The sequence below is a fragment of the Scardinius erythrophthalmus genome (assembly GCF_964197995.2).
Source record: "Scardinius erythrophthalmus genome assembly, chromosome: 1".
Classification (NCBI taxonomy): domain Eukaryota; kingdom Metazoa; phylum Chordata; class Actinopteri; order Cypriniformes; family Leuciscidae; genus Scardinius; species Scardinius erythrophthalmus.
The window spans coordinates 71,561,230-71,587,419 of NC_138221.1; positions in this window are offsets into that span (position 1 = coordinate 71,561,230).

The window sequence follows — 26,190 nt, forward strand, 5'->3', positions numbered from 1 at the left end:
ATTAAAGAGATAATATTTTGCATTGCATTGCACAAACGATCTAACGTTGTGCACTGAAGAATAACATTTAGGCTATGCACTTTCTGCATTGCATTGCAAACCAACTAACTCCTTCAAATGTTCATTAAAGAGATAACATGTTGCTTTGCATTGCATTGCATTGCATAAACGATCTAACGTTGTGCACTGAAGAATAACATATAGGCTATGAACTTTTTGCATTGCATTGCAAAAACGATCTAATGTTGTGCATTGAAGAATAACATTTATGCACTTTTTGCATTGCATTGCAGAAACGATCTAATGTTGTGCACTGAAGAATAACATTTATGCACTTTTTGCATTGCAAACCAGAACTAACCCCTTCAAATGTTTGTTTAAGAGATAACATTTTGCATTGCATTGCACATGCATCTAATTTTGCATTGCATTGCACATGCATCTAACGTTGTGCTTTGAAGAATAACATAGGCTATGTACTTTTTGCATTGCATTGCACACCAGAACTAACTTCTTCAAATGTTCATTAAAGAGATAACATGCATTGCATTGCATTGCATTGCATTGAAGAAAAGATCTAACGTTGTGCACTGAAGAATAACATCTAGTATACACTTTACACTATACACTTTTTGCATTGCATTGCACACCATAACTAACTCCTCATTTTCATTAAAGAGATAACATGTTGCATTGCATAGCACAAACGATCTAACGTTGTGCATTGAAGAATATAACATATAGGCTATGCACTTTTTTGCATTGCACACCAGAACTAACTCCTTCAAATGTTCATTAAAGAGATAACATTTTGCATTGCATTTCACAAACGATCGAACGTTGTGTATTGAAGAGTAACATAGACCAAGCACTTTTTGCATTGCATTGCATTGCACATAATAATTAACTCCTTCCCATTTTGATTAAAGAGATAACATGTTGCATTGCATTGCACAAACGATCTAACATTGTGCATTGAAGAATAACATATAAGCTATGCACTTTTTGCATTGCATTGCATTGCATTGCACACCAATTATCTCCTTCAAATGTTCATTAAAGAGATATAACATGTTGCTTTGCATTGCATTGCATTGCAATACATAGCATTGCTATGTTTTCTATACATACTCATAGACTCCTTCTAATGCTACATTAGCCATATAGATATACATATCTGACCTTTTGAATTTATTTCGGATCAAAGGGTCCTCAAAATCTTTCAAACTATGTAAAATTATAGACTGCTTCTGATGATAAATCAGCTATTCAGAGGTCCCCTTTTGACCTCCTGAACATATTTCTGGCCAAAGAGTCCACAAAGATTAACGCTATACATTCAGATTGATATCTTCCGATGTTTTATCATCCTGACAAAAGTCCATATTTGACATACTGAATTTTTTTCTGGCCAAGGAGAAATCAAAACTTGACCTTTCCATATATACTCGTTGACTCTTTCTGATGTTACGTCAGCCATACAGAAGTCCATATTTGACCCAAGGAACATCTTTCTGGCCAAAGAATCCTCGATTTTGGGCTTTCTATACATACTCATAGACTCCTTCTGATGCTTCATAAGCCATATAGATGTCCATATCTGACCTTTTGAACTTATTTCTGATCAAAGGGTCCTCAAAATTTTTAAACAATATAAAGTTATTGACTCTTTCTGATGATAAATCAGCTATTCAGAGGTCCCCTTTTGACATCCTGAACATATTTATGGTCAAAGAGTCCTCGATCTTGGACCTTCTATACATACTCAAAGACTCCTTCTGATGCTTCATAAGCCATATAGATGTCCATAGCTGACCTTTTGAACTTTTTTCTGGTCAAAGTGTCCTCAAAATTTTTCAAACTATATAAAATTATAGACTGCTTCTGATGATAAATCAGCTATTCAGAGGTCCCCTTTTGACATCCTGAACATATTTATGGTCAAAGAGTCCTCGATCTTGGACCTTCTATACATACTCATAGACTCCTTCTGATGCTTCATAAGCCATATGATATCCACATCTGACCTTTTGAACTTATTTCTGATCAAAGGGTCCTCAAATTTTTCAAACTATATAAAATTATAGACTGCTTCTGATGATAAATCAGCTATTCAGAGGTCCCCTTTTGACCTCCTGAACATATTTCTGGCCAAAGAGTCCACAAAGATTAACGCTATACATTCAGATTGATATCTTCCGATGTTTTATCATCCTGACAAAAGTCCATATTTGACATACTGAATTTTTTTCTGGCCAAGGAGAAATCAAAACTTGACCTTTCCATGTATACTCGTTGACTCTTTCTGATGTTACGTCAGCCATACAGAAGTCCATATTTGACCCAAGGAACATCTTTCTGGCCAAAGAATCCTCGATTTTGGGCTTTCTATACATTCTTATAGACTCCTTCTGATGCTTCATAAGCCATATAGATGTCCATATCTGACCTTTTGAACTTTTTTCTGGTCAAAGTGTCCTCAAAATTTTTCAAACTATATAAAATTATAGACTGCTTCTGATGATAAATCAGCTATTCAGAGATCCCCTTTTGACATCCTGAATATATTTATGGTCAAAGAGTCCTCGATCTTGGACTTTCTATACATACTCATAGACTCCTTCTAATGCTACATAAGCTATATAGATATCCACATCTGACCTTTTGAACTTATTTCTGATCAAAGGGTCCTCAAAATTTTTCAAACTATATAAAATTATAGACTGCTTCTTATGATAAATCAGCTATTCAGAGGTCCCCTTTTGACCTCCTGAACATATTTCTGGCCAAAGAGTCCTCGATCTTGGACTTTCTATACATACTCATAGAGCCTTCTGATGCTTCTGATGCTTCATAAGCCATATAGATGTCCATATCTGACCTTTTGAACTTTTTTCTGGTCAAAGTGTCCTCAAAATTCTTCAAACTATATAAAATTATAGACTGCTTCTGATGATAACTCAGCTATACAGAGGTCCCCTTTTGACATTCTGAATATATTTATGGTCAAAGAGTCCTCGATCTTGGACTTTCTATACATACTCATAGACTTCTTCTGAGGCTTCATAAGCCATATAGATGTCCATATCTGACCTTTTGAACTTTTTTCTGGTCAAAGTGTCCTCAAAATTTTTCAAACTATATAAAATTATAGACTGCTTCTGATGATAACTCAGCTATACAGAGGTCCCCTTTTGACATCCTGAATATATTTATGGTCAAAGAGTCCTCGATCTTGGACTTTCTATAGAAATTCTATAGAATCATAGACTCCTTCTAATGCTACATATGCCATATAGATATTCACATCTGACCTTTTGAACTTATTTCTGATCAAAGGGTCCTCAACATTTTTAAACAATATAAAGTTATTGATTCTTTCTGATGATAAATCAGCTATTCAGAGGTCCCTTTTTGGCCTACTGAACACATTTCTGGCCAATGAGTCCTCGATCTTGGACTTTCTATACTACTCATAGACTCCTTCTGATGCTTCATAAGCCATATAGATGTCCATATCTGACCTTTTGAACTTTTTTCTGGCCAAAGTGTCCTCAAAATTTTTCAAACTATATAAAATTATAGACTGCTTCTGATGATAAATCCGCTATACAGAGGTCCCCTTTTGACATCCTGAATATATTTATGGTCAAAGAGTCCTCGATCTTGGACTTTCTATACATACTCATAGACTCCTTCTAATGCTACATAAGCTATATAGATATCCACATCTGACCTTTTGAACTTATTTTTGATCAAAGGGTCCTCAAAATTTTTCAAACTATGTAAAATTATAGACTGCTTCTGATGATAAATCAGCTATTCAGAGGTCCCCTTTTGACCTCCTGAACATATTTCTGGCCAAAGAGTCCACAAAGATTAACGCTATACATTCAGATATACATCTTCCGATGTTTTTTCATCCTGACAAAAGTCCATATTTGACATACTGAAAAATGTTTCTAGCCAAGGAGTACTCAAAACTTGACCTTTCCATATATACTCGTTGACTCTTTTATACGTCAGCCATACAGAAGTCCATATTTGACCCAAGGAACATATTTCTGGCCAAAGAGTCCTCGATCTTGGACTTTCTATACATACTCATATACTCCTTCTGATGCTTCATAAGCCCTATAGATATCCATATCTGACCTTTTGAACTTGTTAATCTTTGTGGACTCTTTGGCCATAAATATGTTCAGTAGGTCAAAAGGGGACCTCTTTTGATTTATCATCAGAAAGAGTCAAAAACTTTATATAGTTTAAAAACTTTTGAGGACCCTTTGATCAGAAATAAGCTCAAAAGGTCAGCTATGGATATCTATATGGCTTATTTAGCATTAGAAGGAGTCTATGAGTATGTATAGAAAGTTCAAGATCGAGGACTCTTTGACCATAAATATGTTCAGTAGGCCAAAAGGGGACCTCTGTATAGCTGATTTATCATCAGAAAGAGTCAATAACTTTATATAGTTTAAAAACTTTTGAGGACCCTTTGACCAGAAATAAGTTCAAAAGGTCAGCTATGTAGCATTATAAGGAGTCTATGAGTATGTATAGAAAAAACAAGATTGTGGACTCTTTGACCATAAATATATTCAGGATGTCAAAAGGGGACCTCTGAATAGCTGAATTATCATCAAAAAGAGTCAATTACTTTATATAGTTTAAAATCTTTTGAGGACCCTTTGATCAGAAATAAGTTCAAAAGATCAGATATGGATATAGCTTATGAAGTATCAGAAGGAGTCTATGAGTATGTATAGAAAGTCCAAGATTGAGGACTCTTTGACCATAAATATATTCAGGATGTCAAAAGGGGACCTCTGAATAGCTGATTTATCATCAGAAAGAGTCAATAACTTTATATTGTTTAAAAATTTTGAGGACACTTTGACCACAAATAAGTTCAAAAGGTCAGCTATGGATATCTATATGGCTTATGTAGCATTAGAAGGAGTCTATGAGTATGTATAGAAAGTCTAAGATCGAGGACTCTTTGACCATAAATATATTCAGGATGTCAAAAGGGGATCTCTGTATAGCTGATTTATCATCAGAAGCAGTCTATAATTTTACATAATTTGAAAAATGTCCATATCTATATGGCTTATGAATCATCAGAAGGAGTCTATGAGTATTTATAGAAAGCCCAAGATCGAGGACTCTTTGGCCAAATATGTTCCTTGGGTCAAATATGGACTTCTGTATGGCTGACGTAACATCAGAAAAAGTCAACGACTATAAATGGAAAGGTCAAGTTTCGAGTACTCCTTGGCCAGAAAAAAATTCTGTATGTCAAATTTGTACCTTTGTCAGGATGATATAACATCTTTAAGGACTCTATGCCAGAAATATGTTCAGTAGGTCAAAAGCGTACCTATGTAAAGCTCATTGTTATAACATTATGTGCTTTGCACAAACGATATAACGTTGAGCATCATTAAACAAACATAGGTTATGCACTTCGTGCACTTCGTGCATTGCATTGCATTGCATTGCACACCAAAACTAACTCAATGTTCATTAGAGAGATAAAATATGTTTTGTTGCTTTGCACAAACTGTCTATCGTTGTGCATTGAAGAATAACATATAGCCTGTGCACTACTTGCATTGCATTGCACAACAGAACTAACTCGATCCCATGTTTATTAAAGAGATAACATATGTATTGTTGCAATTGCATTGCACAAACGATCTAACCTTGTGCACTGAAGAATAACATATAGGTTATGCACTTTTTGCACTGCATTGCATTGCACACCAAAACTAAATCCTTCCCATGTTCTTAAAAGAGATAACGTTTGTTGGTGCATTGCATTGCATTGCATTGCACAAACGATCTAACGTTGTGCACTGAAGAATAACATATAGGTTATGCACTTTTTGCATTGCATTGCATTGCATTGCACACCAGAACGAAATAATTCCCATGTTCATTAACGTGTGTTGTTGCATTGCATTGCATTGTATTGCATTTACATTGCATTGCATTGCTTTGCACTGCATTGCATTGCATTGCATTGCACTAACGATCTAACGTTGTGCACTGAAGAATAACTTTTGCATTGCATTGCATTGCATACCACAATTTATTGATTTGCATTTCTTTGCACTGCATTACATTGCACTAACGATCTAACGTTGTGCACGTATTGCATTGCATTGCACACCAGAACTAAATCATTCCCATGTTCATTAAAGACATAACGTACGTTGTTGCATTGCATTGCATTGCATTGTATTGCATTGCATTACATTGCATTGCATTAATTTGCTTTGCTTTGCTTTGCACTGCATTGCATTGCACTAACGATCGAACGCTGAAGAATAACATATAAGTTATGCTCTTTTCGCATTGCATTGCACACCAGAACAAAATCATTCCCAAGTTCATTATAGAGATGATATGTGTGTTGTTGCATTGCATTGCATTGCATTCAATTTGCATTGCATTGCACTAACGATTTACTGAAGAATAACATATGTTATGCACTTTTTGCATTGCATTGCATTGCACACCAGAACTACCTCATTCCCATGTTGATTAAAGACATAACGTGTGTTGTTGCATTGCATTGCATTGCATTGCATTACATTGGATTGTATTGCATTTTATTGCATTAAATTGCATTGCACTAACGATCTAACGTTGTGCACTGAAGAATAACATATAGGTTATGCTCTTTTCGCACTGCATTGCACACTAGAACAAAATCATTCCCGTGTTCATTAAAGACAAAACGTGTGTTGTTGCATTGCATTGTATTGCATTGCATTGATTTGCATTGCTTTGCACTGCATTGCATTGCACTAACAATCTAACATTGTGCACGTATTGCATTGCATTGCACACCAGAACTAAATCATTCCCATGTTCATTAAAGACATAACAAGTGTTTTTGCATTGCAGTGTATTGCACTATATTGATTTGCATTGCTTTGCACTGCATTGCATTGCATTGCATTGCATTGCATTGCATTGCATTGCATTGCATTGCATTGCATTGCATTGCATTTGCATTGCATTGCTTTGCACTGCATTGCTTTGCACTGCATTGCATTGCATTTTATTGCATTGCATTGCATTACACTAACGCTCTAACGTTGTGCATTGAAGAATAATATATAGGTTATGCACTTTTTGCATTGCATTGCACAACCAGAACTAAATCATCCCCATGTCCATTAAAGACAAAACGTGTGTTGTTGCATTGCATTGTATTGCATTACATTGATTTGCATTGCTTTGCACTGCATTGCATTGCACTAACGATCTAACGTTGTGCATGTATTGCATTGCATTGCACACCAGAACAAAATCATTCCCATGTTCATTAAAGACATAACGTGTGTTGTTGCATTGCATTGCATTGCATTGATTTGCGTTGGTTCATTGCATTGCATTGCATTGCATTGCATTGCACTAACGATCTAACGTTGTGCACTGAAGAATAACATATGTTATTCACTTTTTGCATTGCATTGCATTGCACACCAGAACTACCTCATTCCCATGTTGATTAAAGACATAACGTGTGTTGTTGCTTTGCTTTGCAACTGCATTGCATTGCTTTGCACTAACGCTCTAACGTTGTGCACTGAAGAATAACATATAGGTTATGCTCTTTTCGCACTGCATTGCACACTAGAACAAAATCATTCCCGTGTTCATTAAAGACAAAACGTGTGTTGTTGCATTGCATTGTATTGCATTGCATTGATTTGCATTGCTTTGCACTGCATTGCATTGCACTAACAATCTAACATTGTGCACGTATTGCATTGCATTGCACACCAGAACTAAATCATTCCCATGTTCATTAAAGACATAACAAGTGTTTTTGCATTGCAGTGTATTGCACTATATTGATTTGCATTGCTTTGCACTGCATTGCATTGCATTGCATTGCATTGCATTGCATTGCATTGCATTGCATTTGCATTGCATTGCTTTGCACTGCATTGCTTTGCACTGCATTGCATTGCATTTTATTGCATTGCATTGCATTACACTAACGCTCTAACGTTGTGCATTGAAGAATAATATATAGGTTATGCACTTTTTGCATTGCATTGCACAACCAGAACTAAATCATCCCCATGTCCATTAAAGACAAAACGTGTGTTGTTGCATTGCATTGTATTGCATTACATTGATTTGCATTGCTTTGCACTGCATTGCATTGCACTAACGATCTAACGTTGTGCACGTATTGCATTGCATTGCACACCAGAACAAAATCATTCCCATGTTCATTAAAGACATAACGTGTGTTGTTGCATTGCATTGCATTGCATTGATTTGCGTTGGTTCATTGCATTGCATTGCATTGCATTGCATTGCATTGCACTAACGATCTAACGTTGTGCACTGAAGAATAACATATGTTATTCACTTTTTGCATTGCATTGCATTGCACACCAGAACTACCTCATTCCCATGTTGATTAAAGACATAACGTGTGTTGTTGCTTTGCTTTGCAACTGCATTGCATTGCTTTGCACTAACGCTCTAACGTTGTGCACTGAAGAATAACATATAGGTTATGCACTTTTTGCATTGCATTGCATTTCACACCAGAACTAACTCAATCCCATGTTCATTAAAGATATAACATGTGTGCTGTTGCATTGCATTGCACTAACGATCAAACGTTGTGCATTGCAGAATAACATATAGGCTATGCACTTCTTGCATTGCATTACACACCAGTAGTAACTCATTCCCAGGTAACACTTTAGAATACTGTTCCTTTATTAATGAATAATGACACAGCATTTTTGCATTGCATTGCATTACATTGCACACTAAGAACTTAACCATTCCCATGTTCATTAAAGAGATGGTATTGTGTGTTGTTGCATTGCACAAACGATCTAACGTTGTGCACTGAAGAATAACATTGCACACCAGAACGACCTCATTCCCATTTTGATTAAAGAGATAACATGTTGCATTGCATTGCACAAACGATCTAACATTGTGCATTGAAGAATAACATATAAGCTATGCACTTTTTGCATTGCATTGCATTGCATTGCACACCAATTATCTCCTTCAAATGTTCATTAAAGAGATATAACATGTTGCTTTGCATTGCAATAAATAGCATTGCTATGTTTTCTATACATACTCATAGACTCCTTCTAATGCTACATTAGCCATATAGATATACATATCTGACCTTTTGAACTTATTTCGGATCAAAGGGTCCTCAAAAATTTTCAAACTATGTAAAATTATAGACTGCTTCTGATGATAAATCAGCTATTCAGAGGTCCCCTTTTGACCTCCTGAACATATTTCTGGCCAAAGAGTCCACAAAGATTAACGCTATACATTCAGATTGATATCTTCCGATGTTTTATCATCCTGACAAAAGTCCATATTTGACATACTGAATTTTTTTCTGGCCAAGGAGAAATCAAAACTTGACCTTTCCATATATACTCGTTGACTCTTTCTGATGTTACGTCAGCCATACAGAAGTCCATATTTGACCCAAGGAACATCTTTCTGGCCAAAGAATCCTCGATTTTGGGCTTTCTATACATACTCATAGACTCCTTCTGATGCTTCTTAAGCCATATAGATGTCCATATCTGACCTTTTGAACTTATTTCTGATCAAAGGGTCCTCAAAATTTTTAAACAATATAAAGTTATTGACTCTTTCTGATGATAAATCAGCTATTCAGAGGTCCCCTTTTGGCCTACTGAACATATTTCTGGCCAAAGAGTCCTCGATTTTGGGCTTTCTATACATACTCATAGACTCCTTCTGATGCTTCATAAGCCATATAGATGTCCATAGCTGACCTTTTGAACTTTTTTCTGGTCAAAGTGTCCTCAAAATTTTTCAAACTATATAAAATTATAGACTGCTTCTGATGATAAATCAGCTATTCAGAGGTCCCCTTTTGGCCTACTGAACATATTTCTGACCAAAGAGTCCTCGATTTTGGGCTTTCTATACATACTCATAGACTCCTTCTGATGCTTCATAAGCCATATAGATGTCCATATCTGACCTTTTGAACTTTTTTCTGGCCAAAGTGTCCTCAAAATTTTTCAAACTATATAAAATTATAGACTGCTTCTGATGATAAATCAGCTATACAGAGGTCCCCTTTTGACATCCTGAACATATTTATGGTCAAAGAGTCCTCGATCTTGGACCTTCTATACATACTCATAGACTCCTTCTGATGCTTCATAAGCCATATAGATATCCACATCTGACCTTTTGAACTTATTTCTGATCAAAGGGTCCTCAAAATTTTTCAAACTATATAAAATTATAGACTGCTTCTGATGATAAATCAGCTATTCAGAGGTCCCCTTTTGACCTCCTGAACATATTTCTGGCCAAAGAGTCCACAAAGATTAACGCTATATACATTCAGATTGATATCTTCCGATGTTTTATCATCCTGACAAAAGTCCATATTTGACATACTGAATTTTTTTCTGGCCAAGGAGAAATCAAAATTTGACCTTTCCATGTATACTCGTTGACTCTTTCTGATGTTACGTCAGCCATACAGAAGTCCATATTTGACCCAAGGAACATCTTTCTGGCCAAAGAATCCTCGATTTTGGGCTTTCTATACATTCTTATAGACTCCTTCTGATGCTTCATAAGCCATATAGATGTCCATATCTGACCTTTTGAACTTATTTCTGATCAAAGGGTCCTCAAAATTTTTAAACAATATAAAGTTATTGACTCTTTCTGATGATAAATCAGCTATTCAGAGGTCCCCTTTTGGCCTACTGAACATATTTCTGGCCAAAGAGTCCTTGATTTTGGGCTTTCTATACATACTCATAGACTCCTTCTGATGCTTCATAAGCCATATAGATGTCCATAGCTGACCTTTTGAACTTTTTTCTGGTCAAAGTGTCCTCAAAATTTTTCTAACTATATAAAATTATAGACTGCTTCTTATGATAAATCAGCTATTCAGAGGTCCCCTTTTGACCTCCTGAACATATTTCTGGCCAAAGAGTCCTCGATCTTGGACTTTCTATACATACTCATAGACTCCTTCTGATGCTTCATAAGCCATATAGATGTCCATATCTGACCTTTTGAACTTTTTTCTGGTCAAAGTGTCCTCAAAATTCTTCAAACTATATAAAATTATAGACTGCTTCTGATGATAACTCAGCTATACAGAGGTCCCCTTTTGACCTCCTGAATATATTTATGGTCAAAGAGTCCTCGATCTTGGACTTTCTATACATACTCATAGACTCCTTCTGAGGCTTCATTAGCCATATAGATGTCCATATCTGACCTTTTGAACTTTTTTCTGGTCAAAGTGTCCTCAAAATTTTTCAAACTATATAAAATTATAGACTGCTTCTGATGATAACTCAGCTATACAGAGGTCCCCTTTTGACATCCTGAATATATTTATGGTCAAAGAGTCCTCGATCTTGGACTTTCTATACATACTCATAGACTCCTTCTGATGCTTCATAAGCCATATAGATATTCACATCTGACCTTTTGAACTTATTTCTGATCAAAGGGTCCTCAACATTTTTAAACAATATAAAGTTATTGATTCTTTCTGATGATAAATCAGCTATTCAGTGGTCCCCTTTTGGCCTACTGAACACATTTCTGGCCAATGAGTCCTCGATCTTGGACTTTCTATACATACTCATAGACTCCTTCTGATGCTTCATAAGCCATATAGATGTCCATATCTGACCTTTTGAACTTTTTTCTGGCCAAAGTGTCCTCAAAATTTTTCAAACTATATAAAATTATAGACTGCTTCTGATGATAAATCAGCTATACAGAGGTCCCCTTTTGACATCCTGAATATATTTATGGTCAAAGAGTCCTCAATCTTGGACTTTCTATACATACTCATAGACTCCTTCTAATGCTACATATGCCATATAGATATCCACATCTGACCTTTTGAACTTATTTCTGATCAAAGGGTCCACAAAATTTTTCAAACTATATAAAATTATAGACTGCTTCTGATGATAACTCAGCTATACAGAGGTCCCCTTTTGACCTCCTGAACATATTTCTGGCCAAAGAGTCCACAAAGATTAACGCTATACATTCAGATTGATATCTTCCGATGTTTTATCATCCTGACAAAAGTCCATATTTGACATACTGAATTTTTTTCTGATCAAAGGGTCCTCAAAATTTTTAAACAAAATAAAGTTATTGACTCTTTCTGATGACAAATCAGCTATTCAGAGGTCCCCTTTTGGCCTACTGAACAAATTTCTGGCCAAAGAGTCATCGATTTTGGGCTTTCTATACATACTCATAGACTCCTTCTGATGCTTCATAAGCCATATAGATGTCCATATCTGACCTTTTGAACTTTTTTCTGGTCAAAGTGTCCTCAAAATTTTTCAAACTATATAAAATTATACACTGCTTCTGATGATAAATCAGCTATTCAGAGGTCCCCTTTTGACCTCCTGAACATATTTCTGGCCAAAGAGTCCTCGATCTTGGACTTTCTATACATACTCATAGACTCCTTCTGATGCTTCATAAGCCATATAGATATTCACATCTGACCTTTTGAACTTATTTCTGATCAAAGGGTCCTCAACATTTTTAAACAATATAAAGTTATTGATTCTTTCTGATGATAAATCAGCTATTCAGTGGTCCCCTTTTGGCCTACTGAACACATTTCTGGCCAATGAGTCCTCGATCTTGGACTTTCTATACATACTCATAGACTCCTTCTGATGCTTCATAAGCCATATAGATGTCCATATCTGACCTTTTGAACTTTTTTCTGGCCAAAGTGTCCTCAAAATTTTTCAAACTATATAAAATTATAGACTGCTTCTGATGATAAATCAGCTATACAGAGGTCCCCTTTTGACATCCTGAATATATTTATGGTCAAAGAGTCCTCAATCTTGGACTTTCTATACATACTCATAGACTCCTTCTAATGCTACATATGCCATATAGATATCCACATCTGACCTTTTGAACTTATTTCTGATCAAAGGGTCCACAAAATTTTTCAAACTATATAAAATTATAGACTGCTTCTGATGATAACTCAGCTATACAGAGGTCCCCTTTTGACCTCCTGAACATATTTCTGGCCAAAGAGTCCACAAAGATTAACGCTATACATTCAGATTGATATCTTCCGATGTTTTATCATCCTGACAAAAGTCCATATTTGACATACTGAATTTTTTTCTGATCAAAGGGTCCTCAAAATTTTTAAACAAAATAAAGTTATTGACTCTTTCTGATGACAAATCAGCTATTCAGAGGTCCCCTTTTGGCCTACTGAACAAATTTCTGGCCAAAGAGTCATCGATTTTGGGCTTTCTATACATACTCATAGACTCCTTCTGATGCTTCATAAGCCATATAGATGTCCATATCTGACCTTTTGAACTTTTTTCTGGTCAAAGTGTCCTCAAAATTTTTCAAACTATATAAAATTATACACTGCTTCTGATGATAAATCAGCTATTCAGAGGTCCCCTTTTGACCTCCTGAACATATTTCTGGCCAAAGAGTCCACAAAGATTAACGCTATACATTCAGATATACATCTTCCGATGTTTTTTCATCCTGACAAAAGTCCATATTTGACATACTGAAAAATGTTTCTAGCCAAGGAGTACTCAAAACTTGACCTTTCCATATATACTCGTTGACTCTTTTATACGTCAGCCATACAGAAGTCCATATTTGACCCAAGGAACATATTTCTGGCCAAAGAGTCCTCGATCTTGGACTTTCTATACATACTCATAGACTCCTTCTGATGCTTCATAAGCCCTATAGATATCCATATCTGACCTTTTGAACTTATTTCTGATCAAAGGGTCCTCAAAAGTTTTTAAACTACATAAAGTTATTGACTCTTTCTGATGATAAATCAGCTATTCAGAGGTCCCCTTTTGGCCTACTGAACAAATTTCTGGCCAAAGAGTCCTCGATTTTGGTCTTTCTATACATACTCATAGATTACTTCTGATGCTTCTTAAGCCATATAGTTATCCATATCTGACCTTTTGAACTGATTTCTGGTCAAAGTGTCCTCAAAATTTTTCAAACTATATAAAATTATAGACTGCTTCTGATGATAAATCAGCTATTCAGAGGTCCCCTTTTGACCTACTGAACATATTTCTGGCCAAAGAGTCCTCGATCTTGGGCTTTCTATACATACTCTTTGGCAAAAAAAAATATGTTCAGTAGGCCAAAAGGGGACCTCTGAATAGCTGATTTATCATCAGAAAGAGTCAAAAACTTTAAATAGTTTAAAAACTTTTGAGGACCCTTTGATCAGAAATAAGTGACCCTTTGATCAGAAATCTATATGGCTTATGTAGCAGTAGAAGGAGTATGCATATGAAGGAGTATGCATGAGTATGTATAGAAAGTCAAAGATCGAGGACTCTTTGACCATAAATATATTCAGGAAGTCAAAAGGGGACCTCTGTATATATAGCTGATTTATCATCAGAAGCAGTCTATAATTTTACATAATTAGAAAAATTTTGAGGACACTTTGACCAGAAATTAGTTCAAAAGGTCAGAAATGGATATCTATAAGGGTTATGAAGCATCAGAAGGAGTCTATGAGTATGTATAGAAAGCCCAAAATCGAGGACTCTTTGGCGATAAATATGTTCAGTAGGCCAAAAGGGGACCTCTGTTTATCATCAGAAAGTGTCAATAACTTTATATAGTTTAAAAACTTTTGAGGACCCTTTGACCAGAAATAAGTTCAAAAGATCAGATATGGATATAGCTTATGAAGCATCAGAAGGAGTCTATGAGTATGTATAGAACGCCCAAAATTGAGGACTCTTTGGCCAGAAAGATGTTCCTTGGGTCAAATATGGACTTCTGTATGGCTGACGTAACATCAGAAAGAGTCAACGAGTATATATGGAAATGTCAAGTTTTGAGTACTCCTTGGCCAGAAAAAAATTCAGTATGTCAAATATGGACTTTTGTCAGGATGATAAAACATCCGAAGATATCAATCTGAATGTATAGTGTTAATCTTTGTGGACTCTTTGGCCATAAATATGTTCAGTAGGTCAAAAGGGGACCTCTGAATAGCTGATTTATCATCAGAAAGAGTCAAAAACTTTATATAGTTTAAAAACTTTTGAGGACCCTTTGATCAGAAATAAGTTCAAAAGGTCAGCTATGGATATCTATATGGCTTATTTAGCATTAGAAGGAGTCTATGAGTATGTATAGAAAGTTCAAGATCGAGGACTCTTTGACCATAAATATGTTCAGTAGGCCAAAAGGGGACCTCTGAATAGCTGATCTATCATTAGAAAGAGTCAATTACTTTTTATAGTTTAAAATCTTTTGAGGACCCTTTGATCAGAAATAAGTTCAAAAGATCAGATATGGATATAGCTTATGAAGCATCAGAAGGAGTCTATGAGTATGTATATATAAAGTCCAAGATCGAGGACTCTTTGACCATAAATACATTCAGGTTGTCAAAAGGGGACCTCTGTATAGCTGATTTATCATCAGAAGCAGTCTATAATTTTATATAGTTTGAAAAATTTTGAGGACCCTTTGATCAGAAATAAGTTCAAAAGGTCAGATATGGATATCTATATGGCTTATGTAGCATTAGAAGGAGTCTATGAGTATGTATAGAAAGTCCAATATCGTGGACTCTTTGGCCAGAAATATGTTCCTTGGGTCAAATATGGACTTCTGTATGGCTGATGTAACATCAGAAAGAGTCAACGAGTCTATATGGAAAGGTCACGTTTTGAATACTTGGCCAGAAAAAAATTCAGTTTGTCAAATGTGGACTTTTGTCATAATGATAAAACATCGGAAGATGTATATCTGAATGTATAGTGTTAATCTTTTAGGACTCTTTGGCCATAAATATATTCAGAATGTCAAAAGGGGACCTCTGTATAGCTGATTTATCATCAGAAGCAGTCTATAATTTCTATATAGTTTGAAAAATTTTGAGGACACTTTGACCAGAAATAAGTTCAAAAGGTCAGATGTGGACATCTATATGGCTTATGAAGCATCAGAAGGAGTATGCATAGAAAGAACAAAAAAATCGAGGACTCTTTGGCCATAAATATGTTCAGTAGGCCAAAAGGGGACCTCTGAATAGCTGATTTATCATCAGAAAGAGTCAATAACTTTATATAGTTTAAAAACTTTTGAGGACCCTTTGATCAGAAATAAGTTCAAAAGGTCTGCTATGGATAACTATATGGCTTAAGAAGCATTAGAAGGAGTTTATGAGTATGTATAGAAAGTCCAAGATCGAGGACTCTTTGACCATAAATATATTCAGGATGTCAAAAGGGGACCTCTGAATTTTATCATCAGAAAGAGTCAATAGCTTTATATAGTTTAAAAACTTTTGAGGACCCTTTGATCAGAAATAAGTACAAAAGGTCAGATATGGACATCTATATGGCTTATGAAGCATCAGAAGGAGTCTATGAGTATGTAAAGAAAGCCCAAAATCGAGGACTCTTTGGCCAGAAATATGTTCCTTGGGTCAAATATGGACTTCTATATGGCTGACGTAACATCAGAAAGAGTCAACGAGTATATATGGAAAGGTCAGGTTTTGAGTACTTTTTGTCCAGAAAAAAATATGGACTTTTGTCAGGATAATAAAACATCGGAAGATATATATTTGAATGTATAGCGTTAATCTTTTAGGACTCTTTGGCCAGAAATATGTTCAGTAGATCAAAAGGGGACCTCTGAATAGCTGATTTATCATCAGAAAGAGTCAAAAACTTTATATAGTTTAAAAACTTTTGAGGACCCTTTGATCAGAAATAAGCTCAAAAGGTCAGCTATGGACATCTATGTGGCTTATGTAGCATTAGAAGGAGTCTATGAGTATATATAGAAAGTCCAAGATCGAGGACTCTTTGACCATAAATATATTCAGGATGTCAAAAGGGGACCTCTGTATAACTGAGTTATCATCAGAAGCAGTCTATAATTTTACATAATTTGAAAAATTTTGAGGACACTTTGACCAGAAATTAGTTCAAAAGGTCAGAAATGGATATCTATAAGGGTAATGAAGCATCAGAAGGAGTCTATGAGTATGTATAGAAAGCCAAAAATCGAGGACTCTTTGGCCATAAATATGTTAAGTAGGCCAAAAGGGGACCTCTGTATAGCTGATTTATCATCAGAAAGAGTCAATAACTTTATATAGTTTAAAAACTTTTGAGGACCCTTTGACCAGAAATAAGTTCAAAAGGTCAGCTATGTAGCATTAGAAGGAGTCTATGAGTATGTATAGAAAAAAACAAGATTGTGGACTCTTTGACCATAAATATATTCAGGATGTCAAAAGGGGACCTCTGAATAGCTGAATTATCATCAAAAAGAGTCAATAACTTTATATTGTTTAAAAATTTTGAGGACACTTTGACCACAAATAAGTTCAAAAGGTCAGCTATGGATATCTATATGGCTTATGTAGCATTAGAAGGAGTCTATGAGTATGTATAGAAAGTCTAAGATCGAGGACTCTTTGACCATAAATATATTCAGGATGTCAAAAGGGGATCTCTGTATAGCTGATTTATCATCAGAAGCAGTCTATAATTTTACATAATTTGAAAAATGTCCATATCTATATGGCTTATGAATCATCAGAAGGAGTCTATGAGTATTTATAGAAAGCCCAAGATCGAGGACTCTTTGGCCAAATATGTTCCTTGGGTCAAATATGGACTTCTGTATGGCTGACGTAACATCAGAAAAAGTCAACGACTATAAATGGAAAGGTCAAGTTTCGAGTACTCCTTGGCCAGAAAAAAATTCTGTATGTCAAATTTGTACCTTTGTCAGGATGATATAACATCTTTAAGGACTCTATGCCAGAAATATGTTCAGTAGGTCAAAAGCGTACCTATGTAAAGCTCATTGTTATAACATTATGTGCTTTGCACAAACGATATAACGTTGAGCATCATTAAACAAACATAGGTTATGCACTTCGTGCACTTCGTGCATTGCATTGCATTGCATTGCATTGCACACCAAAACTAACTCAATGTTCATTAGAGAGATAAAATATGTTTTGTTGCTTTGCACAAACTGTCTATCGTTGTGCATTGAAGAATAACATATAGCCTGTGCACTACTTGCATTGCATTGCACAACAGAACTAACTCGATCCCATGTTTATTAAAGAGATAACATATGTGTTGTTGCAATTGCATTGCACAAACGATCTAACGTTGTAAACTGAAGAATAACTTATAGGTTATGCATATTTCGCATTGCATTGCACACCAGAACTAAATCATTCGCATGTTCATTATAGAGATGATATGTGTGTTGATGCGTTGCATTGCATTGCATTGAATTGCATTGCACTAACGATCTAACATTGTGCACTGAAGAATAACATATAGGTTATGCACTTTTTGCACTGCATTGCACACCAAAACTAAATCCTTCCCATGTTCTTAAAAGAGATAACGTTTGTTGGTGCATTGCATTGCATTGCACAAACGATCTAACGTTGTGCACTGAAGAATAACATATAGGTTATGCACTTTTTGCATTGCATTGCATTGCATTGCACACCAGAACGAAATAATTCCCATGTTCATTAACGTGTGTTGTTGCATTGCATTGCATTGTATTGCATTTACATTGCTTTGCATTGCATTGCTTTGCATTGCTTTGCATTGCTTTGCATTGCTTTGCATTGCTTTGCATTGCTTTGCATTGCTTTGCATTGCTTTGCATTGCTTTGCATTGCTTTGCATTGCTTTGCATTGCTTTGCACTGCATTGCATTGCATTGCATTGCACTAACGATCTAACGTTGTGCACTGAAGAATAACTTTTGCATTGCATTGCATTGCATACCACAATTTATTGATTTGCATTTCTTTGCACTGCATTACATTGCACTAACGATCTAACGTTGTGCACGTATTGCATTGCATTGCACACCAGAACTAAATCATTCCCATGTTCATTAAAGACATAACGTACGTTGTTGCATTGCATTGCATTGCATTGCATTGTATTGCATTGCATTGCATTGCATTGCATTGCATTGCTTTGCTTTGCTTTGCTTTGCACTGCATTGCATTGCACTAACGATCGAACGCTGAAGAATAACATATAAGTTATGCTCTTTTCGCATTGCATTGCACACCAGAACAAAATCATTCCCAAGTTCATTATAGAGATGATATGTGTGTTGTTGCATTGCATTGCATTGCATTCAATTTGCATTGCATTGCACTAACGATTTACTGAAGAATAACATGTTATGCACTTTTTGCATTGCATTGCATTGCACACCAGAACTACCTCATTCAAATGTTGATTAAAGACATGACGTGTGTTGTTGCATTGCATTGCATTGCATTGCATTGCATTGCATTACATTGGATTGTATTGCATTTTATTGCATTGCATTGCATTGCACTAACGATCTAACGTTGTGCACTGAAGAATAACATATAGGTTATGCTCTTTTCGCACTGCATTGCACACTAGAACAAAATCATTCCCGTGTTCATTAAAGACAAAACGTGTGTTGTTGCATTGCACTGTATTGCATTGCATTGATTTGCATTGCTTTGCACTGCATTGCATTGCACTAACAATCTAACATTGTGCACGTATTGCATTGCATTGCACACCAGAACTAAATCATTCCTATGTTCATTAAAGACATAACAAGTGTTTCTGAATTGCAGTGTATTGCACTATATTGATTTGCATTGCTTTGCACTGCATTGCATTGCATTGCATTGCATTGCATTGCATTGCATTGCATTGCATTTCATTGCATTGCATTGCATTGCATTGCATTTGCATTGCATTGCTTTGCACTGCATTGCTTTGCACTGCATTGCATTGCATTTTATTGCATTGCATTGCATTACACTAACGCTCTAACGTTGTGCATTGAAGAATAATATATAGGTTATGCACTTTTTGCATTGCATTGCACAACCAGAACTAAATCATCCCCATGTCCATTAAAGACAAAACGTGTGTTGTTGCATTGCATTGTATTGCATTGCATTGATTTGCACTGCTTTGCACTGCATTGCATTGCACTAACGATCTAACGTTGTGCACGTATTGCATTGCATTGCACACCAGAACTAAATCATTCCCATGTTCATTAAAGACATAACGTACGTTGTTGCATTGCATTGCATTGCATTGCATTGTATTGCATTGCATTGCATTGCATTGCATTGCATTGCATTGCATTGCATTGCATTGCTTTGCTTTGCACTGCATTGCATTGCACTAACGATCGAACGCTGAAGAATAACATATAAGTTATGCTCTTTTCGCATTGCATTGCACACCAGAACAAAATCATTCCCAAGTTCATTATAGAGATGATATGTGTGTTGTTGCATTGCATTGCATTGCATTCAATTTGCATTGCATTGCACTAACGATTTACTGAAGAATAACATGTTATGCACTTTTTGCATTGCATTGCATTGCACACCAGAACTACCTCATTCAAATGTTGATTAAAGACATGACGTATGTTGTTGCATTGCATTGCATTGCATTGCATTGCATTGCATTACATTGGATTGGATTGCATTTTATTGCATTGCATTGCATTGCACTAACGATCTAACGTTGTGCACTGAAGAATAACATATAGGTTATGCTCTTTTCGCACTGCATTGCACACTAGAACAAAATCATTCCCGTGTTCATTAAAGACAAAACGTGTGTTGTTGCATTGCATTGTATTGCATTGCATTGATTTGCATTGCTTTGCACTGCATTGCATTGCACTAACAATCTAACATTGTGCACGTATTGCATTGCATTGCACACCAGAACTAAATCATTCCTATGTTCATTAAAGACATAACAAGTGTTTCTGAATTGCAGTGTATTGCACTATATTGATTTGCATTGCTTTGCACTGCATTGCATTGCATTGCATTGCATTGCATTGCATTTCATTGCATTGCATTGCATTGCATTTGCATTGCATTGCTTTGCACTGCATTGCTTTGCACTGCATTGCATTGCATTTTATTGCATTGCATTGCATTACACTAACGCTCTAACGTTGTGCATTGAAGAATAATATATAGGTTATGCACTTTTTGCATTGCATTGCACAACCAGAACTAAATCATCCCCATGTCCATTAAAGACAAAACGTGTGTTGTTGCATTGCATTGTATTGCATTGCATTGATTTGCACTGCTTTGCACTGCATTGCATTGCACTAACGATCTAACGTTGTGCACGTATTGCATTGCATTGCACACCAGAACTAAATCATTCCCATGTTCATTAAAGACATAACGTACGTTGTTGCATTGCATTGCATTGCATTGCATTGTATTGCATTGCATTGCATTGCATTGCATTGCATTGCATTGCATTGCTTTGCTTTGCTTTGCTTTGCACTGCATTGCATTGCACTAACGATCGAACGCTGAAGAATAACATATAAGTTATGCTCTTTTCGCATTGCATTGCACACCAGAACAAAATCATTCCCAAGTTCATTATAGAGATGATATGTGTGTTGTTGCATTGCATTGCATTGCATTCAATTTGCATTGCATTGCACTAACGATTTACTGAAGAATAACATGTTATGCACTTTTTGCATTGCATTGCATTGCACACCAGAACTACCTCATTCAAATGTTGATTAAAGACATGACGTGTGTTGTTGCATTGCATTGCATTGCATTGCATTGCATTACATTGGATTGTATTGCATTTTATTGCATTGCATTGCATTGCACTAACGATCTAACGTTGTGCACTGAAGAATAACATATAGGTTATGCTCTTTTCGCACTGCATTGCACACTAGAACAAAATCATTCCCGTGTTCATTAAAGACAAAACGTGTGTTGTTGCATTGCATTGTATTGCATTGCATTGATTTGCATTGCTTTGCACTGCATTGCATTGCACTAACAATCTAACATTGTGCACGTATTGCATTGCATTGCACACCAGAACTAAATCATTCCTATGTTCATTAAAGACATAACAAGTGTTTCTGAATTGCAGTGTATTGCACTATATTGATTTGCATTGCTTTGCACTGCATTGCATTGCATTGCATTGCATTGCATTGCATTGCATTGCATTTCATTGCATTGCATTGCATTGCATTGCATTGCATTGCATTTGCATTGCATTGCTTTGCACTGCATTGCTTTGCACTGCATTGCATTGCATTTTATTGCATTGCATTGCATTACACTAACGCTCTAACGTTGTGCATTGAAGAATAATATATAGGTTATGCACTTTTTGCATTGCATTGCACAACCAGAACTAAATCATCCCCATGTCCATTAAAGACAAAACGTGTGTTGTTGCATTGCATTGTATTGCATTGCATTGATTTGCACTGCTTTGCACTGCATTGCATTGCACTAACGATCTAACGTTGTGCACGTATTGCATTGCATTGCACACCAGAACAAAATCATTCCCATGTTCATTAAAGACATAACGTGTGTTGTTGCATTGCATTGCATTGCATTGATTTGCGTTGGTTCATTGCATTGCATTGCATTGCATTGCATTGCATTGCATTGCATTGCATTGCATTGCACTAACGATCTAACGTTGTGCACTGAAGAATAACATATGTTATTCACTTTTTGCATTGCATTGCATTGCACACCAGAACTAAATCATTCCCATGTTCTTTAAAGAGATGATATGTGTGTTGTTGCATTGCATTGCACTAGCGATGTAACGTTGTGCACTGAAGAATAACATATATGTTATGCACTTTTTGCATTGCACACTAGAACTTAACCATTCCCCTGTTCATTAAAGATATAACATATGTGTTGTTGCATTGCATTGCACAAACGATCTAACGTTGTGCAATGAAGAATAACATGGGTGCACTTTTCGCATTGCATTGCATTTCACACCAGAACTAACTCAATCCCATGTTCATTAAAGATATAACATGTGTGCTGTTGCATTGCATTGCACTAACGATCTAACGTTGTGCATTGCAGAATAACATATAGGCTATGCACTTCTTGCATTGCATTACACACCAGTAGTAACTCATTCCCAGGTAACACTTTAGAATACTGTTCCTTTATTAATGAATAATGACACAGCATTTTTGCATTGCATTGCATTACATTGCACACTAAGAACTTAACCATTCCCATGTTCATTAAAGAGATGGTATTGTGTGTTGTTGCATTGCACAAACGATCTAACGTTGTGCACTGAAGAATAACATTGCACACCAGAACTACCTCATTCCCATTTTGATTAAAGAGATAACATTTTGCATTGCATTTCACAAACGATCGAACGTTGTGTATTGAAGAGTAACATAGACCATGCACTTTTTGCATTGCATTGCATTGCACATAATATTTAACTCCTTCCCATTTTCATTAAAGAGATAACATGTTGCATTGCATTGCACAAACGATCTAACATTGTGCATTGAAGAATAACATATAAGCTATGCACTTTTTGCATTGCATTGCATTGCATTGCACACCAATTATCTCCTTCAAATGTTCATTAAAGAGATATAACATGTTGCTTTGCATTGCAATACATAGCATTGCTATGTTTTCTATACATACTCATAGACTCCTTCTAATGCTACATTAGCCATACATATCTGACCTTTTGAACTTATTTCGGATCAAAGGGTCCTCAAAATTTTTCAAACTATGTAAAATTATAGACTGCTTCTGATGATAAATCAGCTATTCAGAGGTCCCCTTTTGACCTCCTGAACATATTTCTGGCCAAAGAGTCCACAAAGATTAACGCTATACATTCAGATTGATATCTTCCGATGTTTTATCATCCTGACAAAAGTCCATATTTGACATACTGAATTTTTTTCTGGCCAAGGAGAAATCAAAACTTGACCTTTCCATATATACTCGTTGACTCTTTCTGATGTTACGTCAGCCATACAGAAGTCCATATTTGACCCAAGGAACATCTTTCTGGCCAAAGAATCCTCGATTTTGGGCTTTCTATACATACTCATAGACTCCTTCTGATGCTTCTTAAGCCATATAGATGTCCATATCTGACCTTTTGAACTTATTTCTGATCAAAGGGTCCTCAAAAATTTTAAACAATATAAAGTTATTGACGCTTTCTGATGATAAATCAGCTATTCAGAGGTCCCCTTTTGGCCTACTGAACATATTTCTGGCCAAAGAGTCCACGATTTTGGGCTTTCTATACATACTCATAGACTCCTTCTGATGCTTCATAAGCCATATAGATGTCCATAGCTGACCTTTTGAACTTTTTTCTGGTCAAAGTGTCCTCAAAATTTTTCAAACTATATAAAATTATAGACTGCTTCTGATGATAAATCAGCTATTCAGAGGTCCCCTTTTGGCCTACTGAACATATTTCTGACCAAAGAGTCCTTGATTTTGGGCTTTCTATACATACTCATAGACTCCTTCTGATGCTTCATAAGCCATATAGATGTCCATAGCTGACCTTTTGAACTTTTTTCTGGTCAAAGTGTCCTCAAAATTTTTCAAACTATATAAAATTATAGACTGCTTCTGATGATAAATCAGCTATACAGAGGTCCCCTTTTGACATCCTGAACATATTTATGGTCAAAGAGTCCTCGATCTTGGACCTTCTATACATACTCATAGACTCCTTCTGATGCTTCATAAGCCATATAGATATCCACATCTGACCTTTTGAACTTATTTCTGATCAAAGTGTCCTCAAAATTTTTCAAACTATATAAAATTATAGACTGCTTCTGATGATAACTCAGTTATACAGAGGTCCCCTTTTGACATCTTGAATATATTTATGGTCAAAGAGTCCTCGATCTTGGACTTTCTATACATACTCATAGACTCCTTCTAAATGATACATATGCCATATAGATATCCACATCTAACCTTTTGAACTTATTTCTGATCAAAGGGTCCTCAAATTTTTCAAACTATATAAAATTATAGACTGCTTCTGATGATAAATCAGCTATTCAGAGGTCCCCTTTTGACCTCCTGAACATATTTCTGGCCAAAGAGTCCACAAAGATTAACGCTATATACATTCAGATTGATATCTTCCGATGTTTTATCATCCTGACAAAAGTCCATATTTGACATACTGAATTTTTTTCTGGCCAAGGAGAAATCAAAACTTGACCTTTCCATGTATACTCGTTGACTCTTTCTGATGTTACGTCAGCCATACAGAAGTCCATATTTGACCCAAGGAACATCTTTCTGGCCAAAGAATCCTCGATTTTGGGCTTTCTATACATTCTAATAGACTCCTTCTGATGCTTCATAAGCCATATAGATGTCCATATCTGACCTTTTGAACTTATTTCTGATCAAAGGGTCCTCAACATTTTTAAACAATATAAAGTTATTGATTCTTTCTGATGATAAATCAGCTATTCAGAGGTCCCCTTGTGGCCTACTGAACATTTTTCTGGCCAATGAGTCCTCGATTTTGGACTTTCTATACATACTCATAGACTCCTTCTGATGCTTCATAAGCCATATAGATGTCCATATCTGACCTTTTGAACTTTTTTCTGGCCAAAGTGTCCTCAAAATTTTTCAAACTATATAAAATTATAGACTGCTTCTGATGATAAATCAGCTATACAGAGGTCCCCTTTTGACATCCTGAATATATTTATGGTCAAAGAGTCCTCGATTTTGGACTTTCTATACATACTCATAGACTCCTTCTGATGCTTCATAAGCCATATAGATGTCCATATCTGACCTTTTGAACTTTTTTCTGGCCAAAGGGTCCTCAAAAATTTTCAAACTATATAAAATTATAGACTGCTTCTGATGATAAATCAGCTATTCAGAGGTCCCCTTTTGACCTCCTGAACATATTTCTGGCCAAAGAGTCCACAAAGATTAACGCTATACATTCAGATTGATATCTTCCGATGTTTTATCATCCTGACAAAAGTCCATAATTGACATACTGAATTTTTTTCTAGCCAAGGAGAAATCAAAACTTGACCTTTCCATATATACTCGTTGACTCTTTCTGATGTTACGTCAGCCATACAGAAGTCCATATTTGACCCAAGGAACATCTTTCTGGCCAAAGAATCCTCGATTTTGGGCTTTCTATACATACT